The 19338-nt window shown below is 38.2% G+C and overlaps 1 pseudogene across 1 annotated transcript; it reads left to right on the top strand.

Annotated features, from left to right (window-relative positions):
- The first annotated feature begins 2861 nt into the window (after positions 1 to 2861).
- Positions 2862 to 6131, top strand: LOC307059750 (ubiquitin-associated protein 2-like; annotated as a pseudogene). The gene has a single exon. The product of its transcript is annotated as a ubiquitin-associated protein 2-like (transcript).
- Positions 6132 to 19338: the final 13207 nt, after the last annotated feature.

The raw sequence follows: 19338 nt of genomic DNA, 5'->3' as shown, positions 1-19338 counted from the left end.
AGAGTGAGGGGATATGGGGATATATGTATATGTCTAGCTGATTCACTGTGTTATAAAGCAGAAACTAACACACCATTAAGGCAATTATACTCCATTAAAGATGTTTAAAAAACAAAAAAAGAAAGTGAAAATCTAGTGGTATCAATTATCTGCTACAATATTTCAATAACATAGCATTTCCTTTAGGAAAAAGACAAACATTCTTCTCAGGTCTCTAGACCATGGCCTTAAAATCCAGCCTCATCCTTAAAGATCCATGTTCCCCTCAGACCCCAGGGGTTTTCAATATACTTTGTGTTTCTTTTTTCCTTGCTTTATTAACCCCCACCCTACCATCACAACACACAGCATCACTACTACTACAACATAAAAGTAATAGTTTAAATACTACTTTTTTTTTGAAAAATGGTATCCACTCCATCAGAAATAATTGAGTTGAGCATCTGGTGTAGAGTAAGTACAGATACTCTTAGCACTATTGTAAATTTTCATCTTTATCTATATCCACAGATATTATGAACTAACTTTAATTTTTCTTATACAATTACTGAGGTTCATATCACAAAATTTGGAAAATAATGTCAAGAAAAAAGAAAAAATTTAAATCACCTACAATCCCACCATGCAGAAGAACGACTTGGACATTTTGCATGTTTTTAAATATATTATTTTCAAAAATATGCCAGGTCAGTTACTTTCTTAAAGAGAGCATCACTGACTTGGACAAATCTTCATGTACAAAAGGAATATCCTTGAGATTCCTGAATCATAACTTCAGGATTTAACAAATTCTAGACACTGATGGAGGAAGTGTAAAGGACCAGTGTTAGCTCAATTTCAAAATGCAAAATAAGATTCAAGTTGTGAGTTTAAGCTGAGGATTCAAGAAGAGTGAAGTTGATTTGGAACATCTAGCACCACACGATTAATCAACAAATTTTAAGGAATGGCTTCAAGTATATCTAATGTCATGTCAGCATTTTCTGCAGTTAAAAATCTCTACTTTGATGATATCAAAGAATCCAAAGCTTTAAGGATGGACTGTGAGTCATTTTACATATATTATTATTGACAATAAAGGCACAGTAATTCACCTTTTGTAAGACTCTGGCTTCAGATTTTTCCCATCGTGGTAATGTATTTGGGTTGCACAGAGAATTATAAATCTAATTTATTTTAAAAATTCAAGTTCCAAGTGTTTCTCAGGAGGTTCAAATATAATATACTTTGTTGGAAATGGCTTTTAAACTTTTTCTAAGATAATTGCAAGTTAACATTCTTGTGTGAGTATTAAAACATTTACAGCCTTCAAAGCCAATTTAGTTGCTTATATAGTTTTAAGGATTATAGCTCTTAAATATTAATTTCACCATTTAAACTAATTAGTAACATTAAAATGACTCATTCAGAGAATTAACAATTATGTCAGTTTATTTACTATTTCAACAAGCCAAAAAAAAAAAGAAGGAAATTTTCTTAAGGTGAAATATACATTTGAAATTAGTCATTGAACAAAATTTCATTGGGATAAGAATAGTAACATGCTTTGGAAGCGCTAAGAATAGAGTTAGTCTCATGACAGCAGAATAATATAACACCAGTTGTTAAAAAAATAGAATCATTTTTTCATTCAATCAGTTATTTCAATCAGTTATCACAGGATGCAAAGAGAAGCCAGGCTCTCCTGTTTTGAAGGAGTTAGTCAGTGAAATAAGAAAGGAAGTGGTTTCAAAACAATGTGGCAAGCATTACAATCGTCCTAAGTATGGTGACTTTGGGGAGCATAGAGGAAAGAATGTTACCATAAATCTACACACTCTACCAGGTTTTTCTGTAGACTTAATAAGTAACATAACTTGCACATGTATTTGTGGCTATTTTTTAAACATGTTTAACACTCTTGAATAGAATTAATAATCATTAATGATAGCATTTTCATTTCATAATATTTTTGAGTAAACATATACAAAAGTCAATGACAGTCCTAAGGATGAGTCTTGTTAATAAATATATATGTATATATACACACATACATACATATATTTTTGTTGTTATTGCTAATTTAATAAGGAATACTCATAAAAATAAATTTGAGATCCATCATTTTGTCTCCTGAACTCTTTTACAATACACATATTTTAAATGAAAATGAATAACCTAGGCATAGCAAGTAGGTTTTAGCCCTGATTGACTGATGAAGGTCACCTGACATGCAATTGTATTGAGAATTCTAAAGATGTCTGGACTAAGTGGGAAACAATATAGTTATTGATTATCTATGTGCTATAGGCACATGAAAGGGGAATATTGACCCACTATGCATGCCACCCTTGGAGTGGCATGCGGACTTAACCACACAGATGACACCTGAGGAGCATCATGAAGAAGGAAGCACATTAAAATTAAATGTTGCTGGGGAAGTTAGGTGTGAACAGTCATTCAAAGCCGAGGTGCTCCACTTGCATGCCACTTACAGATGAGTCAGCTCTCACCTGTGATGGAAGGAAGGAAGTGGTCAAGGGGTAATGAGAGGGAGTCCAGCTGCAGACCAACTCCTTGTATCTCTCATTTATGTTATGCTCGTGAGAAGAATCAGACAGAAGAGTGTTTGGAGATGTATTGCTTTATGTTTGGATGCGACTGATTTTCCTGACTCATCCTTTAGGGGAGAAAAGCAGTTTTTACCTAGATACCACAGGTCCATGATCACCATAGCTTTTCAGTCACAAAAGACTTTGGGACAACACTAGGGGACAAAACAGCATGATGTGCAGTTACATTCAAACAATTCTTTAAAAACTGGCATGAGGAGGAGATTGAGTATTCTACGTTGTAAATATTATTATTCATATATACTGTAAATGATGACATGGGTAGGCACTAATTGAGCCCGAGGAAACTGGGAATGACCTGAAAATCAAAACCAGACACAGCACAACCAGAGGCCCTGGGCCACTGAGGAGCAAATTCGACTTGCACAGATGATTTTGGACCATAATGATGCTGGCTTTGAGGAAAAGGTGAAACAACTGAATAATATCACAGGCAAGAACCAGGATGAATGTGTCATTGCTTTGCATGACTGCAATGGAGATGTCAACAGAGCCATCAATGTACTGTTGGAAGGAAACCCAGATACACATTCCTTGGAGATGGTTGGGAAGAAGAAGGGAGTCTCAGGACAGAAGGATGGTGGCCAAACAGAAGCCAACGAGGAGGGCAAAGAAAATCGAGCCCAGGACAGAGACTATAGTTGGCAACATGGTGGGCCACCAAGATGGGGGAGAGGTGCCAGCCGTGGATGAGAGTTTTGAGGTCAGGAAAATGGGTTAGATGGCACCAAGAGTGGAGGGCCTTCTCGAAGAGGCACAGAAAGAGGCAGAAGAGGTCGTGGCTGAGGCAGAGGTGACTCTGGTAGGTGGGGAGGAAGGTTTTCTTCTCAAGGAATGGGAACCTTTAATCCAGCTGATTATGCACAGCTGGTAAATACTGATAACTACGTCAATAACAGCTGCAATACATGGAACAACATGTTCATGGAACAACAACAACTGGCCACTTTGAACCCGATGATGGGACGAGTGCATAGAGGACTGCAACAGAGGAGTGGAAAGCTGAAGATGGGAATGAAGATCTTTCCGAGACCAAGATTTTCACTGCCTCTAATGTGTCGTCAGGGCATCTGCCTTTGGGGAATGTGACAATCACTGCTGGTCAGAGAATTGACCTTGCTGCTCTGTTGGGGAAGACACTGCCTTCAATGAAGAATGATTCATCTAATCTGGATCCATCTCAGTCTCCTTCTCTTCTCCAACCTCTTGTGTTCAGTAACCCGAAGCAGAGCGCCATATCACAGCCTGCATCAGGGAACACGTTTTCTCATCACAGTATGGTGAGCATGTTAGGGAAAGGAGTTGGTGATGTCGGGGAAGCTAAAGGCAGAAGCACCACAGGTTCCCAGTTTTTGGAGCAATTCAAGACAGCTCAGGCCCTGGCTCAGTTGGCAGCTCAGCATTCTCAATCTGGAACCACCACCACCTCCTCTTGGGACATGGGCTCCACCACACAACCCCTATCGCTGATGCAGTATGATTTGAAGAACCCAAATGATTCAACAGTGCACAGCCCCTTTACAAAGCTCCAGCCTTTCACCCCTCTTCAACTGTGATGGAGGTGTTCCTTCAGGAGAAGCCACCCACAGTGGCTACCTCCACTGCTACCTCCACTGCTGCAGCTCCCCCCACCCAACCCGTGTTCTCCTCTGCCAAGCAAATCCACCTCGACTCCTCAAATGTCTCCTGTGTCTTCAGACAACCATTCCTCCAGTCCTCAGCTGGCTCAGCAAAAACTGAAACAGCAGAAGAAAAAAGCCTCCGTGACTTCTAAGATTCCTGCTCTGGCTGTTGAGATGCTTGGCTCAGCACATATCTCAGGGCTCCGCCTGCAGTTTGGGGCGTTGCAGTTTGGGTCAGAGTCTGTCCTTTCTGATTATGAGTCCATCCCCACCACAAGCGCCTCTTCAAGCCAGGCTCCAAATAGCCTCTATACCAGCATGGCCAGTGAATCTTCATCCACAATTTCATCTAACCAGGAGTCCAGTTATCAGAGTGGCCCACTTCAGTCGACAACCTCTACCTCCCAAAATAATTCTCAGGGCCCTCTATATGAACAGTGATCCACACAGACTCAGTGGTAACCCAGATCCATCTTTTCATCACCCCAAAAGGACTTGGCTCAGGCAAAGAATGGCTTCAGTTCTGTGCAGGCCACGCAGTTGCAGAGCACGCAATCTGTTGAAGGTGCTACAGGCTCTGCACCTTCCACTTCTAGCATCCCCCCTCTCAGTGAATTGGTATCTGCAGCTTCCTTACTGATGACAGCCAATCAGCACTCATCCTCCTTGGGTGGCTTGAGACACAATGAGGAGATTCCAAATACTACCAGCACACAACATGGCAGCATGTTATCTACTCAGCAGAACACACTTTCATCATCAACATCTTCTGGGCGGACTTCGACATCCACTCTTTTGCACACAAGCACGGAGAGTGAGGCAAATATTCATTCTTCCTCCAGCACTTTCTCCACCACATCCAGCACAGTGTCTGAACCAGTGGTCAGTGTCTCTTCCAGTCTCAATAGTGGCAGGAGCTTGAGCCTCAGTCTGGGCAGCAACTCTACCACCACAGCCTCCACTCAAAGCTCAGTTGCTACAACTTCAGGAAAAGCTCCTCCCAAACTCCCTCCTGGGGTCCTGCCCTTGTTGCCTAATCCATATATTATGGCTCCAGGGCTGTTACATGCCTACCCGCCATAAGTATATGGTTATGATGACTTGCAGATGCTTCAGACAAGATTTCCATTGGATTACTACAGCCTCCCATTTCCCACACCTACCACTCCGCTGACTGGGAGGGATGGTAACCTGACCAGCAACACTTATTCTGGTGACCTCACAAAGTTCGGCCATGGGGATGCCTCCTCCCCTGTCCCAGCCACAGCCTTAGCCCAGACCCAGCAAAACCAGACACAGACTCACTATACCATGCAGCCAACATTCCTGAACCCGGCGCTGCATCCTGGCTACAGTTACAACAGCCTGCCATACTACACAGGGGTTCTGGGCCTCCCCAGCACCTTCCAGTATGGGCCTGCTGTATTCCCTGTGACTCCTACCTCTTCCAAGAAGCATGGTGTGAATGTCAGTGTGAATGCATCAGCCACCCTTTTCCAACAGCCAAGTGGATATGGGTCTCATGGATACAACACTGGTGTATCAGTCACCTCCAGTAACACAGGTGTGCCAGATATCTCAGGTTCTGTGTACTCCAAAACCCAGCAGCCCTTTGAGAAACAAGGTTTTCATTCCGGTACTCCTGCTGCCTCCTTCAACTTGTCTTCAGCCTTAGGAAGGGAAGGGCATCAATCTGGCCACAGCTGCTCCCTACCCACCTGCCCCCTTTAGGCACATTCTGACCCCCCATCAGCAGCCTCACTCCCAGATCCTTCACCATCACCTGCAGCAGGATGACCACACAGGCAATGGGCAATGTAGCCAGACCAGATCCATCCTGCAGAAGCCCCAGACCAGCAAGTCTGCCTACAACAGCTACAGCTGGGGGGCCAACTGAGTCCCTGACTCTCTTCTCCTGGTCCCATCTTCTGAGAGGGCTTTTCAGCCTGGCAACTATGGAAACAGCATTGAAGAGAGAAAGGAATGTGGGGGTGTTCTGCTGCCCCCACCCCCAGCAGCCCACCCCATGCCTCAGCTTCATATCTGTACCATCCCCACTCTGTTGTATGTATTATAGGATTTGTATTTTCTCCTTTTTTTTTCCTTCCTTTCCTCTCCTCCTCCCCCATTGGATTCAAGATTTTGAAACTTTTCTGTGGGCCCTGCCCTCCCTTCTACTCCTCCCATTCACCCTGGTGGTGTGTGGGTGAGGGGGGGAAGGGGGACCCCCAAATATATATCAGCCCAACAGCCCTAAGTCTCCTCCTTTATTATTAGGAAACAAAACAACAACAACAACAACAAATGGCGTTATGAATATGAACAGCATTGTCAGATGAATTAGTTGAATTGTTTTTCTTTTTTTTTTTGGTACTGTGTCCTGAAATTTAATGGATTAATGTGTCTTGTATATATAAAAAGAAAAGCTGTACTACAAAAAAACACACACCAAAACTGGCATGAATGATAAGCAGATATTAACAGCCTTGAAATGCTGAGCTCCACTGAGCAACAGAAGTCTTAGCTTGGTAGAATAACAATCTAGATATGATCATAGATATACACAACATATTCGTGTTGAATATAAAATCAAATTAATACTAGTACGTTAAATGGTAGGACATTTTTAGAGTACATTATTCCCCTCGGCATGACCTATCAAGCTTGACATTTCCTGTCTTTTTGCCCCTACATTTTCAGTCCCTTCTCTCATGCATTTTTATGCATACAGAATTGAAGTTGACAGGCATATTCTTCTCACTTGCTTTCTTTCTTTGTGTGTGTATGTGTGTGTGGGGCTGTATACACATATACACACTCACTATGGAGGCCCTTATAAAATTCAGAATGGGTATGCATCAAGTCAGAAATAACAAATGTTCAAAGTAAAAATATGATATTAATTTCAAAGCATTCTTCAATTGCATAATGATCTGAAAGTCAGGAATTAATTGCTGGATCTGAACTCACTACTAACATCCATTTTCATGCTAGTATGAACAGCTACTAGTGAAGAATCATTGTAGCTTCTAAGAAGGAAAAGACAGATATACCTATATCTATATGTATATCTATATCAGCAATGCCCCATTATATACTTATACATATACATATATAAAACATGCTTATGTATGTGTACCATTCTATCAGTTTCTGTATGTATATGTAAAATGGGGCATTACTATTCTTTAAATTCATATGTGGCTTATTACATTAGGAACAAAACTACCACTTGGTTACTTTTCGTGGTAGAAGTGAACCTAAATGACTATTTTCTGAAATCTGTACCCTTGGAAGGAAAAATAAAACCCATCTCTTCTCTTGTACTCTAGCAAGGGTGAGGTGAGGGTCTCTGGTAGCAGCGCCTGCTGGGAAGCCTTAAGCAATGCAGCAGGAAGAAGGTGAGGATCCAGATTTGTGAAATGGTAACAGAGAGGAAGTGGTAAAGACTCCTGTGAACATATTTGACCAGGATTGTCCACTGATTGGGTTTGAAAGAGGGAGATAAGTAGGATCCAAAAATTGACACTGAATTCCCTTATTTAAGGAACCAGGAAAACACTTAGATTTTATCAGAAATAAGGAAAGCAATAGTTTTGTGGCAGATTAGATTTCAGTTTATACATGAACCATCGGTTCACCCAAATGTGTTCCATGGAAAGAAATGCAAATCTGAGCCCAAAAGATTGAAGAGTCCTATAGATTTTGTCAATCACAAAATAATAAAATGTTCCTAACGACATCTTTAGTCATCTTCTGTTGCTTCAGTTGTTCATGAAAGTTTCTCAAAAATTCATTCTTCTGTCTTCCCCAAAACTCTTCCCATCTTTTACAGCATCCAATTCTTTTCATTTTGTGTTAGAATAACTTGGAGTTTGATTAAAAGGAGGCAACAGTAAGTAAGCCCTATAGTGTTCACTATGTCTTGGACTTTTGCAAAACACTTTACATAGATTAATTTTCAAAACAAATGGATAAGCTATGTACCATTATTATACCTACTTTATAGATGAAAAATCTGAGGCATGAAGAAGTTACACGCTCAGGGTAACTCGGTAAGTAGCGGAGCTGGAATTCAGCCTGGCTTCAGAGAGCCCACTTTTAATTACTACCTAGAGTGTTTCTCTAATGACTGCACTGTTTTTGTTTCTTCAATGGAGAGAGGATTAGATGAGAGCTTGAAGAGTTACATCATATCCCCATCATATCTTATGTTTGGAGGACACAAACCATAGTCAAATGTCATGGCTCAAATTTGGAAAGTTAGTTGTATGTCTGTTTCTCTTCTAGGCTGTGCCTGTTCACCCAGTAAAGGAGATACACAAGGAGTACTTACTAGTCTTGCTGGTCTTCTTGCTTTGCTAGACTGGGCAATTGAGTTTAAGAATCCAAGGAATAGTATAAACTGACTTAATACTCTCTTTTTACTTACCTATATATTTCTTTGTCATTTATTTATATTTTAAAAATTTTCTTTTTAATTGAAGTATAATTGACTTACTTATGTTTCAAGTGTACAAGAGAGTATCATCTACAAGATGATACCCCTGTTAAGTCTAATTACCATTTGTCACTTTTCAAAGTTATTACTGTATTTCCTATGCTGTATATTACATCTACCTGACTCATTTTATAGCTGGAAGTTTGTTGCTCTTAATCTCCCACACCTATTCCCCTCATTCCCCACAGCTACCCATTTGGCAATGACCAGTTACTTCTCTGTATCTATGAGTCTGTTTCTGTTTTCTGTTTGTTCGTTTGTTTTGTTTTTTAGATTCTGCATATAAATGAAATCATACTGTATTAGTTTTTCTCCATCTGACTTATTTCACTTAGCAAAATGCCCTCTGGATCCATTACTGCTGTTGCAAATAGCAAGGTATCACACTTTTTATGGCTCAGTAATATTCCATTGTGTATATCACATCTTGGATATATATAAACACATACACACACACACACACACACACACATATATATGCCACATCTTCTTTATCCATTAATTATTGATGGGGACTTAGGATATTTCCATATCTTGGCTACCATAAGTAACACCACAATGAACATAGAGGTGTATATACTGTTTCAAATTGGCGTCTTTGTTTTCTTCAGAAAAAATGTCCAGAACTGGTATTGCTGGATTGTATGATAGTTTTTGTTTTTATTTTGAGGAATCATCATACTGTTTTCTATAGTGTCTGTACCAATTTACATGCCCACCAACAGTGCCTGAGGGTTCCCTTTCTCCACACCTTCATCAACACTGCTTGATATTTGTTGTCTTTTGATAATAGCCATTCCAACAGGTGTGAGGTGATGTCTCATTGTGGCTTTGATTTTCATTTCTTTGATTATTTGTGATTTAACTGACCTGCTGGTGGGAGAGTAAGCCCCCAGAACTAATGAGCTGAGGGAGGACTCCAAAATGATGCTTGCCATCATCATTGTTCACATGGTAGAATGAGCTCCCCCAAATGGCTGCCACTTGCATCTGTATACCCAGGGGAGTCCCAGTTGCCTCCTGTCTCTCTGGGAGGCTGTCCAAGATGAGCAATTGGGTCTGACAAGGCTCCTTTCAAATGACTGCCTGCCTCTGTGCTGGGACCCAAAATCTCTCTGTGAGATTTTGTGTGAGCCCTATAAGACTGGAGTCTCCCACAGCCTTTGTCTCTCTTGTTTGCAAGCTCTGCTGGCCTTCAAAGTTAGATGTTCTGAGAGCTTGTCTTGACTTCCTGGTGCAGACCTCTTAGGCTGGAGGACTGATGTGATGCAAAACTGCTCAGTCCTTGTAGAAAGCCTCTGCAATTGTGGTTATCCTCTCATTTGTGGTCACCTACCTGGGGGTGTGGGTCTTAACTAGAACACATCTCTGCTCCTCCTATGCATCTCACTGTGGTTCCTTCTTTATAATTTTTGTTTTGTGGAAAATTCTTTCTCCTAGTCTTCACGTCATCATTGTCGATAGTTACTCTGTAAAGAGTTGTAATCTTGGTGCGCCCATGGGGTGAGATGAGCTCAGGGTCTTCCTACCCTACCATCTTGGTCATACCAAAAACGCTTTGATCCTCTCTCAACACCTAGTTTACTTTGTGCTCCACATTGTACTAAAAGAAGTATAAGGGAGTGTCTTGGTTCTCTGAAGTTCAAAGCTAGTGAAAGTGGAAAGCCATATAAACCAATTTGAAGCACTGAATATCATGGAACTGAACTTGAGTCTGGAAGGCCTGATTCTAAGAAATCTTGAGCCTCAGTATGATTGAGCAAAGAGTTAAAATTAAAAAAAAAAAAAAGGCATCCTGTTCATTCCCACACTCTAAATTTGGTCTTCTTGTCTACTTTTTCTATAGGAATGGAATGAGGAGACTGGGAGGAGAAATTCCTTTAATCAGAAAATCACAATTCAAAGGAATCAAAAATATGTCACCACATTTATGAATATAAATTGTAGTGACTCAACCTATACTATGCAATTTGATTTTCAGAGTCACTCTTCCAAGTTGATAGGTAATATTTTATCATCTCTACTTTAGAAAGGAAGAATATGAAACAACAAATTTCGTGACTTCTCCAAGTTGACAAAGCGATTAAATGGGATGTTATCCAGATTTTCTGAATCCGATTCCTATGCTCCTTTGACCATAACCTTTGGATATTAAAGTAGAATATCTCAGTAGCCGATCCCCTCAAAATTCCTTTCTCACTCTTGCTTTCATGGCCTGCATGATTTGGCAGGAGGTCCTACTCTAAGTGGAGACACTGGTGATGAAACCTCTCTATCTGGCAGCTATGCCACCTGGAACTTGATGTCTCCTTAGCTGCTCAGGCAGAGGAAGAGAGCACTGAAGGGTCTCGCACCAGCAATTAACTACTTCATCATTTCTTCTCGCAAACCATTATCCAGGAATAGTCACATGGTGGGAAGGTTCAGCCTTCTGTGAGCCCAGAAGAGGAGGAAAAGTGGATGTGAGTAAGCACTAGAAAGTCTCCTGCCATGCTGACCTTAGATGAACAATGCTCACAGGAATGAAAAAGAGCATTAGAAATCATTATGAAGTAATTTCCTATACCTAGGTTTTCTGCAATTAATTTCTATTTATAAAGATAACTAAATCAAGGAATAAAATACATTTAAATTAATCCCAAACACATCATGTATGCTAGCCACATTTAATGTGTCAACAGCCTGAAAGGTAGCCAGCTAAAACCTTTCAAAGCTCTGTGAAAACAACAGCCTCTATTGTTATGAGATTACTGACAATTCTGGTTTAGGAACTGAGATTTTAGGTGCATCCAACTTAATGTCAGAACAGAGAGAAGGAATAAATATACCTGCAAGTTTGCTTATTAATTATCTTATTTCCTGATAACAAGGCATTAAAAACTTCCAAGATCTACTGCATTACTTCAGATAGATAGAGCTGTGATATTTTTTAGTAGCTAGAAGCATCAGGCAATTGTAAGGAAGGATTTTCGTTCAGTATTGCTCTGAACTCAGGAAGCTTGAGAGAGCAGCTAGGTAAATGACTGGAACAATTTTAAATCTTAGAAATCAAAGCAACGGTATGATTTAATGGAAAAAAGGTGGACTGCAGAGTCAAATGCCCTTGCTTTGGTTCTTGATTGTGGCATTCATTGAGCCTCAGACTGGTTGAATGTAAAAATATATAAATATTACAACTGTCTTACTGGGTAAGTGTGAGGAACCAACTGGATAATTTTTATGAAAGTGCTCTCTATACTGTCAAGCACTAAAATAAAACTGAGTTGTTACTGATGATTTGTTGGGTTGATATAGAGGAAACAAAAGACCAAATCCTATGAAATATAAGAACCAGAGTCTGGACATTAAAGATGTGGCCAGAGGAACTTTATGCTTTCAAGTCTCTTCCTTTCCTAGTTCTTATGCTGATATTCTAAACATGGTAAACTCTGCCCTTCCTTCCTCCACACAGGTATAAGAAGCTTGGAATTCATTTCATGGTTAAGAACAATGCTCACTTATATAATTATTTTTTTTTCTAAATCCATTTTAAAAGATCAGTAAAAAAGAAAAATAAAAAGAAGCTTTAAGTTTTCAAGCACGCTGAAAAGATGAAATTGTTAAAGTTCTTTTGTCCTGAAACATTTGCCTATAAAGATATTTCAGGGGCTTCCCTGGTGGCGCAGTGGTTGAGAGTCCGCCTGCCGATGCAGCGGACACGGGTTCGTGCCCCGGTCCGGGAAGATCCCACATGCCGCGGAGCACCTGGGCCCGTGAGCCATGAATGCTGAGCCTGCGTGTCTGGAGCCTGTGCTCCACAACAGGAGAGGCCACAACAGTGAGTGACCCACATACCGCAAAAAAAAAAAAAAAAAAAGATATTTCATATGATACAGTTGATGAAACAATCCAATTTAAGGCAGAAGTAGTTTGCATATTTGTCTCCAGCAAGTAACATGAGCTCCTTTAAACAAAATGTGTGTAGGTGAGATCCTGCAATGTAAACTGTAAATGTGAATTTTATCAGATCAATGAATAAATTCATCAAATAACTGAAGAAAGTAATAATTCATTAAAATGAAATCTCTCCTTGTTGAAATATGTGGCTGGTGTTGCAAAGCAATGTGCCTTTGCTGCCATGGTGCTAATAGATTGAGGAATAGATGTTAAAGGAACTCTGTTTTTTGACTATAAACACTGCGTTATGTGAACTAATTCCTTCTGAAATATAATCCTCATCTTTAAATTTTTTCTAAAGCTAAAATTTTAACATATGTCATGTTAAACTGCCTAAACAGCCAGACGGTTAGAGATTTCCTGGAAAGAGATTGCTTCCAAAAGTAGGCAGTTAAGTCACATCTCCAGGACATTGATGAATATTTCCATATAGGCAGCTAACATGGGCAAAAACCCAACCTTGCTGGATCTGTTCCATCTCAACTGTATTCATCCATTCATTTGTTCATTCCTCATTCAACATATATTTGTTGAGACTTTTGCTAGGTACCCTTCCAGGTGCTGGGAATGCAGCAGGTAAGAGGGATAGGTGGTGAGGATGGGAGTGGGGGGCTCTGTAAAGATAGAGGAACTCTCCGAGGAGTTGAGAGGAAGCAGAGACCTAAATCAATCATCCAGACAAAATTGGAAGTGTGGTTTTAGAAGCACAAATTGCATTTTCATTTGGAAGGAGAGTGTTCCACCAAAAGCCCAAGGTCACAGTGTCCTTGGTCGGTTTAAGAAGCAGGGAATTCCCTGGCAGTCCAGTGGTTAGGACTCCCACTTTCACTGTTGTGGTCAGGGGTTCTATCTCTGGGCAGGGAACTGCAATCCTGCAAGACGTGGGGGTGGCCGAGGGAAAAAAAAAAAAAACAACTCAAATGTGAAGTGAAAGAAAGGTCCTTGATCCTTGAATCTATATCCTGGAGGACCTCCGAGGTCAGAATGAGAATCATGGATTCGGTTTTAGATATGATGGCAGCCATTGAAGGTTTTGCTGTAAGAGAGATGAACATAACTGAATTTGTGTTTTAAAACTTACCCTGGCCAGATCTGAAGACTAGACTGAAGGGGATTCGAGTGCAAATAGGAAGGTCAGTTAGGAGACAACTACAGCAAGCCAGAAACCCACGTCCATATACCAGAGATATTTAATGACTGTTATTTAAGGGGCAGATTAATATATGAAATTAACTAAAGACTGGAAGCTCAAGAAGCCCAGCTTTTACATGGCTGAACTTTGTGACTCTGTTTGGTTACTGTTTAGTATTCCTTAAGGAAGTTGACAAGTTCTGTAATCTTTAAAGTCTCAGTTGCACTTATCGGTTCAATAGAATGATACCTGACTTTCCCTCCACATGTAATGGTAGCAGGATCAAAGGACATCATGTGTAATAAAAGCACTGGGAAAACCACAAACTTCAAAGCATGGTGCTTTGCAAATACCAGGTACTATTAGGCATAATTATTGGTCCTGATTTGATTTTCAACAAGGAACTCTTTGTTTTCTCTATATTAGTCAAAGAGGAACCAAACATCATTCTAAACTACAAATAAGTCTTGCTACCTTGTACCTCAAGTAAAGTAAGTGGAATCTAAAGAGGATCATTTAAGATTTTTTTAGAAAGGGTGCTTTTCTTTGAAATTTGGAGGCATAAAATTGACCAATTTGACATATTTAAAGCTGGTGGGGTAATTTTAAAACTATATATCTGTGAAATATTGTTTTCATTATGAAAGTGAGCCATGGGGGTTTAATTAACTCTATTAAATATTACTGCTGCATCTCAGGACACTCAGGCACCTCTCTCTGTCTGTGCATGCTGACTCCTGTCCAGACAAACCACAAAGCATTATGAAATGGTACTCCTGACTTTTGTAGAATTTAATCTAATCTGACTCTTTCTGAGTGACCAGAGAACCAGCAGGAGTTCTCCAACAATCTCTGTATCCTTCCTTGCCCACTCTCCTTTTTCTCTCATGATATTGAAATTATTAAGGTCTACAGAAAACTTGAAATGACTGGTTAGGGAGTTCCAGCCTGGCTTTGAAGAGTTCTAGTCAATTAGGGAGCCCATTGCTCGTATTTGACTAATAGTTTCCTCATAAGTGGATTCAGTCTTTCCTCCAACCTCTTCACGCAGATCTTCTTGCCATGGTTTCCTGAGAGATGACTCCACAATGACTCCTTTTTTTTTTTTTTTTTTTTTTAAAGAACACATACACGTGAGGAAGAGAGAAAAGAGAAAAACATTTTTTTTTTAAATGTTGTCTTCTTTCCCATCAAGCCCTTTTTGGATAGCATCACAACACCCTATTTGCAATCCTAGGAAGTACTTATAGAGATTTAGATTTTACAAAATGCATTTTACATATTATCTGCTCTTTAAAAAAAGACACATACACAGATACTGTGAAAGAAACCATAATTTTATAATGTAGACCCAGAAGCACACAAAAAAGTAAGTTGTAGAACTAGGACATTAACCTATGTCTTTCCACTTTAATTCCAGTTTTCTTCTACAGACTCATAGTTGCCTAGAAAGACTATGTTAGAATTGCCTTGCAAATGTATACCCACAAGGAATTTAATATTTTAGATCAGATACAGGTGAATCTGCTCCGACAGAGATTAGGAGCACAGAGGAGAGAAGGGTTTTCAGAGGTGGCTGCCCCTGGCTTGGAATTCCTGCCCCTTCCCTCATTAGCTTTTTAACATTTATTCAACAAGTGTTTATTGATCACTTATCAAGTGATGGGCACTGTGACAGACACATATGACAGAAACAGTTAAGGCTCTCATTTTCTAGATGAGAAAACCAGGAAAGAGAAACAAAGTACCTAAATTTACAAAGGGAAGACAGGAGAAGTAAATAGTACTGACTGCAGTTTAATTATCTGTCCATTATGTCATACTGTTCTCCAATTGCTAATAAATATACTGATTTTATTTTTTTTAAAGAATATGACTTTTGCAAACAATTTTACTTCTATGGAAGAGCTTATTATTTCTTTAAAGGAAGAGATATTTCAAATGGATAAAATAGTTTATGGATGTTTAGACCTACCTGTTAGATGTTTAAAAATCTATAACATCTCTTTCCAAGGAAACATCTATTCTTAAAACAACCACAAGTAGACAGAAGTTGAAAAAATAAATAAATAAATTATTTTAACAGATAACAAATTAGTGGTGACTATTAAATGATACATACATATTTAGAACATCACAAATATGTAATATGTATAAAACACTATTGCCAAAAACAAGAATGGAACCTATCAAAAACATATAAAATACATCCAAGGATTTTTTCTTCATTAACTAACAGGACATAGAATACCAAGAAAGGGGAAATGCACTGCAAAACTATGTCAGTAAAATTTCACATTATAATCATAAAAAAGGACTGTAAATTCCAATGTGATTAATTAAAGAGTAAAATCAAGATGGGATGGATGTCAAAACAGTATATAATGCAAATTAAATAGTGAGATTTATCTTTGCCAAATCTTAAACAATTTCATAAAGATAGTTAAAGAATCTTTAAGAAAAATGATGACATTGTTTAGAATACATTTCAACTGAACACTTATTTTTTTAAAGTAACATTAATGCCATATTTATTTTATTGGATACAAACCAATCAAAGACTTTTAGAAACCTCAATAAATAAGTAGTTGATAGAGGACAAATATGTTATTTTTCTTTTTGGGGAGGGCAAATGTTTGATGTTTGATTTTGCTTTTTTTAAATGAAAGAAGTAGCACTGAGCTAAAATGGACACATTGAGATTTAATAATAATGCATACTTTTCCAGTTGTGTGTGTTATCAGACCCATAATTTCTGAGTCATCCACATTTTCCCTATTTCAAGGAAAGACATATGATTCAAGCCCATTAAAAGTGGTCAACAGTAAGAATATTTTGAGTAAGGAGATGACATTTTGGAAATGCACTTCTATTCCTGTAACATCTCAGAACCTGGGCACAATCTACAAAAAATGGATATTGAAAGATGTTACTTAGGTAGGTGGGTGGGTAGACAGATAAAGAGGTCCTGGCATTATATGTAAAACATTATGTATAAAAACTATTATTTCTAGATAGTCAGATAGAGTTTTAAACTATTGGGTAAAACACTGCCACTTAAAAGTACTTTTTTTAAGTTAGTAGAATAGCAGTTTCCAGTATTTATCAATTACCATATAATTAAAAATGTTCTAGATAGCTTGAAAAGTCATCACTCAAACTCTTGCTTTATTGAGGTATTATTGTCATACAAAGAACTGTACATATTTGGTGTGTACAGTTTAATGAGTTTAAATATCTTGGTTTCTTATGGTATAGTTCCAGACATTTGGTGTTTTAGTTTAGGAATTCTGACATCTTTATCTACCATGTCTTCTTTTGTGTTTTTCCTTAGAACACAGAATATAATGCTTTTAATTCTATAATTATTTGAATATGATGGAGTCCACAGACCCACCATTTGGTTCTGTACACACTTTCATCCCAAATGTTTCTGCCTTTCTTAATGTAGTATTAAAAATTTATAATTTGTTCAAAAGGAAGGTTTGTCAGAAACTTATTGACTTGCTTAGAAAGTGATTTATCTTTCTTTTTGTTTGTTTTCTGTCTTATTTGGAATTGTAATTGTAACTGATATAATCTTGGATGATTCTTGCAAAGCTAAAGAAATACTTTGTTTATAATAATAGGTAACATTTATTTAGTGCATCTGCTTTGTGCCAGCTATTTTTAAATTCTTAACCTTTAAAATCTCATTTAATCAACACAGTAATTGTATGAGGGTGGGTAACAATGATATCCACTTAATACTTGGGGAAATGAGACATAGAGGGAGGCAAGCATCATACTCAGGATCACTTATGTGCAATAGATAGAGCCAAGCTATGAATGTGGGTAGTCTGGTGCCAACCTTCTTGCTAACAGACTCAGTCTGTTCTGTAATATGCATTAACGCTAAGTTTCAAGCAGCATTAGACTAGTCATCAACAGTTTTTGTTATCACATCTAAGCTTTTGAATTAGTTTTATGTCATTATCAGCCCCTTCAAAAAGGAACAGAATCCACTATTTAGTCATGGATCATGTTTGGGAAAACTGAACAGCAGCAGACCTTGGCTGGCATTTATTTCCTCTAAGTTCTCATAAATATTAATTTGTGACATTACTCTTTCCTCTCCTGTCTGTCTCACTTAATCACAGCCCTTTCTCAACGTCATCTGCAGAATCATTTTCTTTCATGTGTCCTTCAGATATTGGTGATCTATAGCATCTGAGGCTCTGGTCTCCTTGTCATCAATTTCTGAGTGATATGAGTTATTCAGCATCTGTGTTGATTGACTTGTGAATTTTCTCGGCTAAACCATGCTTTACTGTGAGCTCTGTATTTCTGTGGTATCAGATACACATTTCTGATTTTATTCACCTGAGTCCTCTCCTTTTCTTGGTGAGTCTAGCTAAAGTGTCCTCCATCTTTTTAAAATCTTTTCACAAAACGAGCTCTTAATTTCATTTATTGTTTCTTTCATTTATTGTTGTCATTTTAGTCTCTATTTCATTTATTTTCACTCTGATCTTTGTTGTTTCCTTCCTTCTACTAAGCTTGAGCTTAGTTTGTGTTATTTTTATAGTTCTTTGAGGTTTAAAGTTAGGTTGTTTATTTGAGATCTTTCTTGTTTCTTAATGTAGGCATTTATCACTATGCTATTAACTCCCTCTTAGAACTGATTTTGCTGTATCTCATAAGATTTGGTCTGCTGCATTTCCATTTTCATTTCTCTCCAGATATTTTTTAAATTTCTCTTTCTTCTTTGACTTCTTAGTTGTTTAGTAGCATGCTGTTTAATCTTCACATATTTGTGAATTTTCCAGGTTTTTTGTAATTGATTTCTAGTTTCATACCATTGTGGTTAGAAAAGATGCTTGGTATAATTTCAATCTTCTTAAAATTATTGACTTGTTTTGTGACCTAATATACGATCTATCCTGAACAACTTTCCACGTGTGCTTGAGAAGAATGTGTATTCTGCTGCTTTTGGATGGAAAGCCTGTAAGTGCCTGTTAAGTCCACCTGGTCTAATGTGTTGTTCAAGTCAAATGTTTCCTTATTGATTTTCTATCTGGATGATCTATTCATTGATGAAAGTAGGGTATTGGTGTCTCTTACTATTATTGTATTGCTTTCTATTTCTCCCTTTAGATCTGTTATTATGTGCTTTATATAAACCTAAGTTTCAAAATGAACAGTATATGTTATTAGTTGTATATACTTTGTAAAAACTTCTCCTTTAAAAATTTTTGGTACATAGTAGACTAGCAGCAAATATCACCAAGCTAATAAATGATTTTATAGTAGAGAATAATAATAAGAATTGCATGGAATTGGCATATTTTCAAAATTTATCTCAGAAAGCAACAATATACAGTATAAGTTACCTAGCTTGGAGATCATAAAATCTGAAAAAAAAAACACTTGCTTTAATGCAAAAGCAATCATTTACTCACATAATAGCAAGGAAAAGTTACATTGTTATAAAATTCTTATTACCATACTGAAAAAGACTTGTAGAAATTAATTTTCACAGTACTGATTTATAAC

The sequence above is a fragment of the Hyperoodon ampullatus genome (assembly GCF_949752795.1).
Source record: "Hyperoodon ampullatus genome assembly, chromosome: 10".
NCBI lineage: Eukaryota > Metazoa > Chordata > Mammalia > Artiodactyla > Ziphiidae > Hyperoodon > Hyperoodon ampullatus.
The sequence above is the reverse complement of the archived record's forward strand: the minus strand, read 5'-3'. Positions and strand labels throughout refer to the sequence as shown.